General features: G+C 41.5%; 1 non-coding gene across 1 annotated transcript; it reads right to left on the reverse strand.

Annotated features, from left to right (window-relative positions):
* Positions 1 to 11342: 11342 nt before the first annotated feature.
* On the reverse strand, positions 11343 to 11449 carry LOC141654509 (small nucleolar RNA R71). The gene has a single exon (XR_012548067.1). It is a non-coding gene; the product is annotated as a small nucleolar RNA R71 (small nucleolar RNA).
* Between the last annotated feature and the right edge of the window lie 593 nt (positions 11450 to 12042).

Genomic DNA, 12042 nt, shown 5'->3' on the forward strand with positions numbered 1-12042 from the left:
ATATGGGATCCGCAAGGACTTGATTGTTTGATTGCTTCTCGATTATTGCCTTGATGGGTGACGAAGTGATCGTCACAACTTTGCCATTTAGTGGGATCTAGATCTTTTGATGAAGGGTGGATGTTACCGCTTTAGAAGCGTGAATCCAAGGCCTTCCGAAGTATGTTGAATGAAGCTTCGATGTCCACTATTTGGAAGTTAACTTTTCGTTCGATTGGTCCCGTGGCTATGGTTAGGCTAGCAAGTCCAACCACTTTTCGTCGTGTACCGTCATATGCACGTACACCTTGATTTGTAGGAGTCCAATCCGACTCCTTCATGCCTAGTTTGTATGCCGTTTTGAGGGGTATGACGTTGACCGCGGAGCCATCATCTACCAAAGTCATTGGCACGTTCTTCTTTAGACAAATGACAGTGATGTATAGAGCAAGGTTGTGACTAGCGCCAAAAGGTGGCAAGTCTTCATCTGAGAAAGTAATAGGATTACTTAGCCTCGGTGATTCTTGGAAGACCAAGTTGACTACATCTTCAGGAGTGGAGTTATGTGCTACATTCAATTTGGCCAAAGCTTGCAGTAAAGCTTGGCGATGCGGGAATGAGCTTGCCACTAGTTGCCAGACTGAAAGACCAGCCTTGATTTTTTGTAATTGCTTGAGCAAATGATCAGTGGGGTCATCTTCGTTGTCATTTGGTGCGATGACGTTGGTTGGACCGTTTTGAGTAGTGCTTTGATATGGGCGCCCCGAACGAGTTAGGTGATCCACATCTTGGTCTTCTCCATTTTGGACTATTTCCTTGACTAAGGAGTTTTCAATGAGGTATTCGTCTTCATCATCATCGGCCCAAACCCCATTGATTGCAGCTAGTTCCTTCATTCTCATGATATCACTTTCTAGTTGTATGATTTGATCGACTAGTTTATCAACCACGGCGGCTACTTCTTGCATAGTGGCGTTTTGAGAGAAGATCAATGGTACACGTTCTTTAGGCATTGCATTGGGATGGCCCAAGGCCGTTACCATGTTTTCTAATTCCCACACTTGTCTATCTACACTCCTTGCCCATGCGATGAAGTCGGAGATGGTAGGGGAGATGGTAGAGTAGAGCCTTTCTTTCTCAATTGCATGAATTTCATTTTCGGTGGGAGAAATGAGGTGTGAGCAATCTAAGGTAGATTCGTCACTTGTAATCACTAGAACTCCAAGAGGATTCTGAGTGTTGTTGGGCTTACCTCCTGGTGGAATTGGAAGTCGACCATCTTCGATCATATCTTGAAGCACGTGTTTCAACTTGTAGCATTTTTCCGTGTCGTGCCCTTTGCCCCTATGGTATTCACGGAGGAGTTTTCATCCCGAACTTGGACTTCTTTTCGAGGTTCGGGAGTAGGTCCAATGGGTTGGAGTTTACCTTGCTTCATTAGCCTTTTTAGAGCGTTGGAGTATGTGTCCCCAAGGTTTGTGAACTTCCTTGGTGGGCTAGTTTTCTTGGATGGCTCGAGAAGGTTAACTTCGTCGGTCTTGCTAGTAGAGCCATATGAACGACTTGCGGACCCTTGATATCCTCGACCTACCGTTTTGGACAAGAGTCCTTTACGGATGTCATCTTCAATTCGTGTCCCTAGTACGGTTAAGTCCTTGAAAGTCTTGATGTTTTGATATCTCAAGTGACTGGCATATATGGGTTTGAGATTATCCACGAACTTTTCCACGAGAGTAGCCTCATCCGGGCGTTCAACTAGTTGAGTACTAGTCTTCCTCCACCTACTTAGGAAGTCGGTGAATCCATCTTTGTCATTTTGGGTAAGAACCTCTAGAGTACGCATGTTGACTTGGATCTCGGCATTATCCGCATATTGTTTCGAGAATTCGATCGCGGCGTCCTCCCAAGTAGCGACCTTTTTGTGATCTAAAGTGTAGAACCATTGCTTTGGAATGGTGTCAAGAGATGAAGGAAAGATCCTTAAGAACATCTCGGGTTTAATGCCTTTGATAGACATGTAGTCCTTGAAGGCACGGATATGGTTCAAAGGGTTCTCATGTCCTTTAAACTTAGGGATATCCGTCATGCTAAAGTTAGTGGGCAATTTGGAATTGACGGCTTCATACTTGCGATTGTTTTCCCTATAAATATCATCCCCCTTAAGGTACATCAATTGCTCCTCTAGGTATTGGAGTCTTTTCTCAGATGCGGTTGTTCCTAGGACAGGATTCTCATCTTTAGACTCGTCATCGGAAAATTGCAGTACTTCACCTTTAAGGGGGGGCAACCTTCCCTCTACATCAAAGATACGACCTTCGATAAGTTCAAGGCGGTCATAGGTTTGTTCCTGAGTGATTTGCATTTGGGTTATCGCGGCTAGGATTCGATCATTACTTTCTTGAATTTGCTGGAGGTTTGTTTCATCACTTGACCCAGGCATCTTGGAAACTGGATAAGAGATCGACGACGAATCAAAACACGATCGACCATTCTATCACACTTACTAAAAGAAGAAAAGTTTTGACTCGTGAAGTGGGTGTATGCCACTTGTGTTGAGTGAGTTTTGAAGAAAGACAAGGTCTTTGGAAATGTGTGTCCTAGCCAACTGTAGTGTAGTTGTAGGAGTGGACTCGAAGTGAGGTTTTGAAATGGGCTTGTGGCCCGAATTTTGACGCGACAAACGGACAGAGTCTTGACCGGATTTTGCGCTAATTAAAGGCCTATTTTTTCGAAATTCTTGTTTGAAAATGAGGATTTTGATTTTTTTGAAAATTCGTCATGGTTTTGTTTAGAAGTGGTGATCACGTAAGGTTTACACATTTATACAAGCATTATAACGGGATCTTTGAGTGCATTTAGAAGGGTTTTGGTTTAAAGGGTGGGTTGCCATACCGAACCATCAAACCCGAAGTCTGTGGAGAGGCTCGTGCCAAACAAGAGTAAGGCCGATTCCTAGTCCATTTCCTCAAGTAGTGAAGGCCCTTGATACAAACAAGAGTAAGCATCATGGTATGGATGACGTCAATTGCTATCCATCTTTGGGCCCAAATAAGAATTAGGACCGTTTAGACGGGACGATTGGTCGAATGGGTTGGATTGGGCCTAGGAAGGCCGAATAAAACGGTCTAGGAAGACCGAGTTATGAAAACCGACAATTGTCTTGTACAAACTTATTCCCTAACCTTGTTCAAGTTTCACCCTTGCTACACGTAAGTGTATTATCCCCAGCGGAGTCACCAAACTGTGGACAGCGGGCCGCCCACGGGGGCGCTTGGTGAGAAACGGGGAACAAGCGTTTGCATTTTGTAAGGAGTCGCCACCAATTTTTATGGGAAATTGGAACCGTTCGAATACCTCGTGTCATGTCAAGACACAAAGTAGTGACATGAACACTAAGCAATCGTTACCCTTAGCATTCTATGTCTAGAATGACTCTCGTGGATGCCAATGAACACGGGTGCTCACGGAGATCTGGAGTAAGGGGTGAGGGTACGTATTAGGAAGCTCTTTTGATCGAACACCTAATCCCGCCCGCCTCGATAGCGGCCTCTACTAATGATTAGGGAAGTTATTCATACTTGATATATCGTCGGCTATATGCATGCAATGCAACATCCAAGTTTTAATCCTAGCATGTGAAAATTAGGCTAAGTCGGTTGACACGTAATTAGCACACAATTGGGTCGAAGTTGGAATTTAATATTGATTTACATGTGAAAACATACAAATGATACAAGAAATAATGATAAATACAATAAAGAAAATTACAATAATGAAAATTACAATAATTACATTGGAATAGGCGATTTATGTCGAAAATACCGCTAAAACGGATGATTTGAGAAAAAGGAATAAAAGAATAAATTAAAAGAAATAACGAACAGGAATTAGCGATGATACGAATATTGGTTAGTTAATACGTAGCCTAATTAATTATGTCAAGGCAGAAAAGGAGTTCAGAGGCAGAACTCATCCAGGAACAGGCGCAGCAGGACTGCGCCCTCTGGAAGAGGCGCAGCAGTTGCTGCGTCTGTTCCAAGGGTGAATTCTGGCTGTGAAGCCGGAACTGCAAACCGTTAATGTCGATTGGTGAATTTAAAGATTGATTAGATTATTGACTCGGATGAAAGTGATTTAATGCATTAATTACATATGAATTAGTCATAAAAGCAATAAACATGGATGAGACGGAATTAACGAATTAATTTGCAAGAAGGAGCGATGTTAATGAATGAGTCCTCTATTGAAATCAATTAACTAGGTTAGATATGACGTTATATGACGAATGCACGACAAACATGTGAAAACTATATCAATGACGAATTCCAGAAACTCAATATGAACAAATTGAATCTCTACAACCCGGAATTGAATTTAATGACGAAAACCCGCGAATATTGGATTATAAGGGATTTAAGTCGGATTTGAATAATTAAGACATGTTAATGATGAAGGAATTACGTGATACAATATACATGTGAATATTAATGATGATGAACGAAGAATTTAAGAAAACAAGTAAAAAACAAATAAACAAAGACGAATTACAGAGGACGAGGAAGAAGAAAAGAAGCGGGAAGGCTCGGCGGCCTCACGAAGAGGCGCGGCGAGAGCTGCGCTCCTTCGAATAGGCGCGGCGATTCTTCGCGTCTTTTCTCGACGTCTGTCTACTGGAAATCCGCAAAAACAGGTTTTAACAAAGGGTTTTAGAAATCGATTTTAACGGTGTTTTCGACATAAACCTTACAATGATGATACGATAAATAAAATACAATAAATAAAGAGAATTATACACCCTCAGACTTACATGTTGACGAAACGAGATGAACTAAGATATCGACTAGTGAATGCTCGACGCGAATGCAAAGAGAGTTCCCTCGTAAGAGGAAAACGATTGATTAATTAAAGTTGATTGAGTGTAGTTGGTCAAATTGGTCGGTCATGCAACGGAGAGGCTGGTACTCGGAAAGATCCGAGCTTACGTGGTCGGAAGTCCAAGCACATAGGCGCCAATTAGTAAGAACAAAGTCTAGAATGCAAAGGGAGAAGAGAAGGGCGGACACTCGCGTGAGAAATATGAGGAACGAAAGCTCCTATTTATACTAATCACGTGAAGGAATAGGGTTTCAGAGACTCTTTGGAAGTGAATCTCGGAAAGATATAAAAAAGATACGTAAATCATGCAAAGAAGGGCACGGGAAGAGCGCAGCGACCATGCGTCCCTTGGAAGAGGCGCGGCACTGCTGCGTCTATTCCCGTGAGGTTTCCTCTGCTGAAGAAAGATTTCCGCGTTTGAGTTATGGTAGGACGGAAATAATTCGATTATCTTGTGAATATTACGGGATATTATTTGCCAAAAGATAAAATTTATGAAACATGGAATAGAAACATCCGGAACATTCCAGAACATTCCGACTCGGGATTTAACAGTTATCAGAAAATGGAGACGGTTTTTGACCCGGACTCCGAATGTACTCTAATTACTGCCAAAACGACCGTATCAGGACGTAGATGACAACTAAGAGGTCGACATTAATATTTGAGCAATCACTTGACGATAATCTTACGAACTGTCACAAATCGTTCCGCGAACCAAACATGCGGCCTAATCATCACCGGGTGGTTTGCGGGAGGTGCAGAAACGAGGTGTCTACACAAGGAACAGAAAAGCTACCCGGGTCCTCTAACTTATGGGGCGCAGTGTGAGACAGATAGGAGCAAGACTCCTTAGTAAGTGCGTGATGTGCCTTTGTTTCAAGTGACCGCTTTTTGGACAAAAGTTGTTTCATAAATTTAGTATAAGCGGGCACTTGGTTTACTAACTCAAGGAAGGGGACTTGTACATTCAAACTACGTATAACTTTTTCAAATTTGCTGAAAGATACCTGTTCCTTGGTTGGTACGAGTCTCTCCGGATATGGGGCTGTAAGAAGTACCTTAGCCCTCTCTTCCAATTCACGCGCGCCGGCATCCTTGGACTTAGGCTGAAAGTCCGTCACCTTCTCTTTGTTGAAGCTAGACCCTTCCTCAGACCGTCTCAAATGAGAACCATTAACCGTCATTGGATCGAACTTGGGACCGGATCGACCCATCAAGACACTGGTCTGCCTTTCAAAATTTTCGGGATCGTGGTACCCGAAACAAGTGGTCTCATGATTATTTGGCATCGAAGGACAAAATTCCTCAAGACATTAGCCGATCTCGATCGATCGACCATCGTCCTCGTCGATCGATCGAGATGTACGATTCGAAGCTCTCAGTAACCCGTGATTGGTCGATCGACTAGGTATATCAGTCGATCGACTGATATACCTGGTAGACGGCTGTTTCTTTGATTTATTCGTTGAAGCTTTCTTTTGACTTGTTTCCGTCTCATCTTTTTCAACAGCGTCCTCAACCATGGCAGGACCATCAAGGGTGGACCCGCTCCTCAAAGTGATGGCATTTAGGGTCTCCTTTTGTTCAGGTTGAGTCGGTAAGTGTCCGGGAGCTCGAGTGTTGCTTTTGCTGGCCAATTGAGCTATTTGGCTCTCTAGTAACTTCATCCCGGCCTCTCTTGCTTGGGACTCCTTTAGCAGCAGGTTCTTAAGCTCGGAAAATTTAGAATTCTGCGATTGTTGCTGCTGCGGCACATAAGGAGGTTTACGATATTCTTTGTTGCTTTTGATGAGGAGGCACATAGGGTTCTTCTTTGCGGCGGAGGTTGAGTTGGGTTCAAAACATTCGGCTTCTCCAACTCAAGTTTGGGTGGCTTGGCTCGTAGTAGGTGTTGGTCTGCCTATAGTGTTGAAAGGCGAAGACAAGATTCAAAGGGGCTAGGCGGTTTTTCGAGACATGGCCCTCACCTCCACACCTTTCACAGACGAAAGGACCGTCTGACACAGCATTGACTTGGTACATCCCGCCTTTAGAAGCTCCTCCTAGCTCATACTTGTCAAATCTCGCAGTGAGAGCCTCAAGTGCAGCAACAGAGGAGGATTCAGCACTCTCCCGGTTACCTCTAGAATTCCCATACTCGGCCTTGTGGGTAGCTAGATCGTCAATGATCTTCCACCCCTTGGTTGCTCCCAAATTTTCAGCGAATCTTCCATTGGCTGCAGCATCCAAAATGGCCCTTTGATCGTCGTACAACCCATTGTAGAAATGATTGCACAAGCTCCACTTTTCGAACCCATGGTGCGGTATGGTTCGCACCAACTTCTTAAATCGGACCCATGCTTCGTGGAAATTCTCATCTGGCCCTTGTTTAAAGCCCGTGATTTGAGCTCTAATAGCAATCGTCCTCGAAGCGGAAAAGTACTTCTTGTAGAATGCCAATGCCAATGAATTCCAATCGGTGATCCCCTGAGCGGTTCGGTCCAAATCTCTATACCACTCCCTTGCAGCATCACGAAGGGAGAATATGAACATGGTCTCCTTGATCTGATCTTGGGTCACGCCACATTTGGTGGGGGTATGGCAATGATGAGTCAATAAAGGTCTCCATATGTTTAGCCGCATCTTCATTTGCGGCTCCCGAATCGGTTCTTCTCAACCATGCTAATGTATGAAGGCTTTGGTTCGAACTTCCGGCATCTCTGGTAGTTCAAACCCCTTATATAAGTTTTCACTGTCGGCTCGAATGACTAGCTATACTCGCTTCCTCGGCCATGACTGGAATTTCGGAGAAGTAATGTCTCGGCCGATGAAGTGGAAACGGTGAAGATGTGGGTCTTCTTCGAACAGATCGTTCTCGTAATAGCTTGACAGAGTACTCAGCTCTTCCTCTGTCGGTAATACCCTTTGTGTTCGTCTCAACTCGCGCAAGGATCTTTCAAGCTCAGGGTTCAACGGTACTAATTCTCCACCCTGTGACCTGCGCATAAGAAGAAACTACAAAAAGAATATAAGAAAAGTTTAAGGAACGGATGTCCCTTAAACTAAGAAAGACTAAAAATAAAAACAACTAAAATTAGGACTATTGCCTCCTAAGAAACGGCGCCAAAATTTGATACCCGTCGTTGTGAGTACCAAAGATAAAATTTATAATTCCTATTAAGACTAACCTAGGCTAGTGGTAACAGGGTCGAACCACAAGAAGGCAGATGTAAATTTTAGTTGATTTATGTTCAGTCTAAGGTAACTATTGTGGGGGTTGGATTGAATTGGTCTACAGCTAACAGTAAACAAAGGTAATAAACTAAATAGACGATTTAAACAGATAAAAGGAGGGTACTAGGATGTTCGGTTCACCATAGCTTGGCGCGAAAGAAACTAAGTCGATGCAGAAACAAACACAGGTAAGGCGGGAGATAAAGAGGTCCTCTCGGTCCACTCTTAACAAATAGCATCTTTCGATCTCGCTATAGGTCCCTAATGTCACTAATACTAACTTTCGTCCTGAAAAGTGACTAACGGTCTAAACTATACCTATCCTTCGATCTTAGCACAGTTTAGTCGATTTAATTGATGGTCAAATAACTTTCCCTATCTTTCGATCTAATGGGTCAGTCATAAATTTGGTATCTAACTGGTCGCATGCATTCGATTCGTTAAATACAGCATTAAAACAATTAAAACGAATATAAAACCCTACGAGGTCAGTCGATCGACCTACAATGTCAGTCGATCGACCAACACGCGAGACAGGCCGTGTATAATCTATTGCCGCCTATGCCATAAATCGCCTACATCCTAGCACAAACTATTTAGCTACTCATGATGAAAGTGATAACAACAATAATACTAGGGCAATAAGGTACTGAATTCATGATTAAAGCGGTAAAACGAATAATTAACATGCAATAATAAAGATGGTTTCGGGAATCTATCTATCAATCTTAATCTAATAACGAAACAAGATGAACTGAAAGTAAACAAGAGGAATACCGAATTGCAGGGAAAAGATTAATTATTAAGAACCGAAAATCCGATGCTCCACAATAATCCCAAACCCTAACTATTTGATAAAACTCTAAACTTAATGTGAAATTTCTGAAATAAAGCTTAAGTAAAAACTGAATATGAACTTGGGTAAAAACTAAGATACCTAAACTGAATGTTTGTGTTACGTTATATAGCAAAATAAGCGTAACAAATATTCCAAAACCTAAACTTCACGGGCTTCAAGATTCACGGTCTTTCAATTCACGTCTGAAATAGAAGTTGGGTCGATCGACTGATAGGACTAGTCGATCGACTTCTCCTCAGCAAACAGTAGCTTCTGGAACCCGAGCATTGGTCGATCGACTGAAGGTGATGGTCGATCGACCACTTGAGCTGCTACTTGACTTCTCAAAACACGTGGACTTGTCTTTTGGGCCTCGAATTGCGCACCAAGCTCGTTCCTTAAGTGATTCCTTTACGTCATTTGCAATGCAGATTACTCGGGGACGGATTTGGCTTGATTTCCCGTTGAATTCTTCACATTTCTGCAATAATGTACAAAACACGGAAGTAGACGGAAATAGGGAGAAATGTAGCATAAACTATAAGAATGAGCTCTGAAATGCGTGTAAAATGGGATGTAAAACATCATATAAAAGACACGCATCACTTAGTAACCCTAATTTTTGTACCTAATCTTTAGTATAAATACCCCTTTGCACTACTTAGATTATGATCAAGTTGTAATCAATTAGTAATCATTCCTTAATCTTGTAATCAACTCTTAATCTAGTCTTAATACAAATCTCAATACTTAATATTTCCTTAATCTCTCTATTGTTCATCATTTATTTTGGGTAATTAGAAGATCATTTGGGTTTATTGGGTGATTGACAACCTTCCATCAATCATCAAGTACTTCTATTATTCTTTGCATTATTATTTTGGAATATCCATAGGTATAATTCTCTTAATCCTTGCTTTAATTATTGTTAATCATTTTCATTCATTCATCATGTTCTGCCTTGTTAATGTGATTGACAACCTTGTTAGCATGTTAAACTTGATCATGAGTGAGTAGTTTCCTTATCTAGGGTTAATGAGTAATTAGGGGAAACCAACATGGGGAATGATTCATGCTTAATCTAATATTTTCACATAATTTGTTTGCTTGCTATTTGTGATTTCAACTTATGCACATGTTACGTTTGATGAAATGCGAGCCTATGAATCCTTACATTTTTTACCCATCACTTATCTTTTCAATGAGGCTTGTAAGACATAAACCAACTCGAGCCTCATTAGACCATGCTTAACGTTTAATAGGAAGGATTAAGTCGACTTGTAGGTGTTGTACAATCTAATGAGATTCGGCTCCGGGACCCAAACCTTCTTAGGGATTGTAAGATATACACTAACTCGATCCCATCACAACAATAATTGCTTACTTATAATTTGAGAATATGTTTGTATGATCAACTCCCATGTATTCCCCTATGAACCCATGATACCCTAGTGCTTTTAATAAATTGTTTACACCTTCATTTTATCTACCTTGCTTTGTTTTTATTGTTGATTAGCTTTAATTGATCTCCTATCTCAACCCCAAATTGTGACACCCTAAGACACGACCATTTACAATTGAAAATCCTACATCAATACCCGTCCCTTGGAATCTGACCTTTATTTACCTCTTTACTAAGAGTAGTTGGTGAAGTTATAAATATTGTTTAGGTTGGGTAACTTTTGACGACGAGTTTTAAACCTTCGAACCAAAAATGGCGCCATTGCCGGAGACGGTGTTAACTTGATTTGATTTTCATTGATTGTTTTTAGTTGTGTCTTTCCTTACCTTGGGGAAATCAAACTCCTCAAGGTTGTTCTAATTGTTTTCAAGTTGTTTGATATTTTGCATGTCTAGGAGATCACAAGGTAACTTGTTACCCATTGATCTTGAAATTAAAAGAACCTTGACCAACAATAGAAGACTTGCTAGATATACTTCAAGAGTTGTAGGTATTGGTGAGATTGTGGACACTCAACCAAATAACATTGAGTTTATCAACCCTTTTGCAAGAGAAGGAGAGGACAACCCAATACAAAACCCACCACAAAATCAACCCACAATGCCTAAATTCTCATCACTTTCCGTACCAACCGACGAAAATCTACCAAATAGTACTCCTACACCACAACATTTAACCGGCAATTTCATTGCCAAATCCACATTCATGCAATTAGTTGAGAGAAGTCAATTTGGAGGGATGCCTAGTGAAGACCCTCATTCTCATATGGAGACTTTTTGTGACTATTGTGATGTGATTTCTCAAATCGGAGTTACTCAAGACCAAATTCGATGGGTCTTATTTCCTTTTTCGTTAATTGGTACCGCGAAACAATGGTTGAAGAGCTTAGACAAGGCTACTCTTGGTATTGATTCATGGAAGAAATTGGCACTTACTTTCTACAAGAAATTCTATCCTCCGAAGAAGACTAACATGTTAAGAGCCCAAATCACCGGGTTCAAACAAAGGGATGAGGAATCTTTGTATGAAGCATGGGAGAGATTCAAGGGCATTTGTCGATCTTGTCCACACCATGGACTTAGCGAGTGGTTCCTTGTACAACAATTTTGGAATGGTCTACATGAAGACTCCCGAAACACTCAACATGGGATCCAATGGTATGTTCAGCGAAGTTGATGACAATCAAACATGGAACAAGATTGAGGAAATGGCGGTCCATAACTCGCAATATAGTAGACCTCAGAAGGCTACTAGAGGAGGGAAGCATGAGGTAGACTCCATTACTCAATTAGGTGCTCAACTAAGCGCTCACATTGATATCATTAATTTGAAGTTTGAGAAGGCCATGGATAAACTTGAAGAGGCCTCCAAATCACCCAAGCAACATGTTAATGCCATGATGGCATCATCATCAATTCCAAGTGGAGTATGTGAGAATTATGGAACTCTGGGACATGACCAAAGTGAATGTAGGGGAATAAGTAAACAAGTGAATGCTTTCCAAGCATACAAAAGTGGCACCCCTTATTCCAACTACTACAATGAGAACACCAAATTCCACTCCAATCTTTCATACAAAAGCCAAAATGTTCAAAATCCTCAAGCATACACCCCACCTCCAATGAGTAACCAAGCTCAAAGACCCTTTTACAATCAAAACCAAAGTTATCAA

The sequence above is a fragment of the Silene latifolia genome, chromosome 4 (assembly GCF_048544455.1).
Source record: "Silene latifolia isolate original U9 population chromosome 4, ASM4854445v1, whole genome shotgun sequence".
Taxonomy (NCBI): Eukaryota; Viridiplantae; Streptophyta; class Magnoliopsida; order Caryophyllales; family Caryophyllaceae; genus Silene; species Silene latifolia.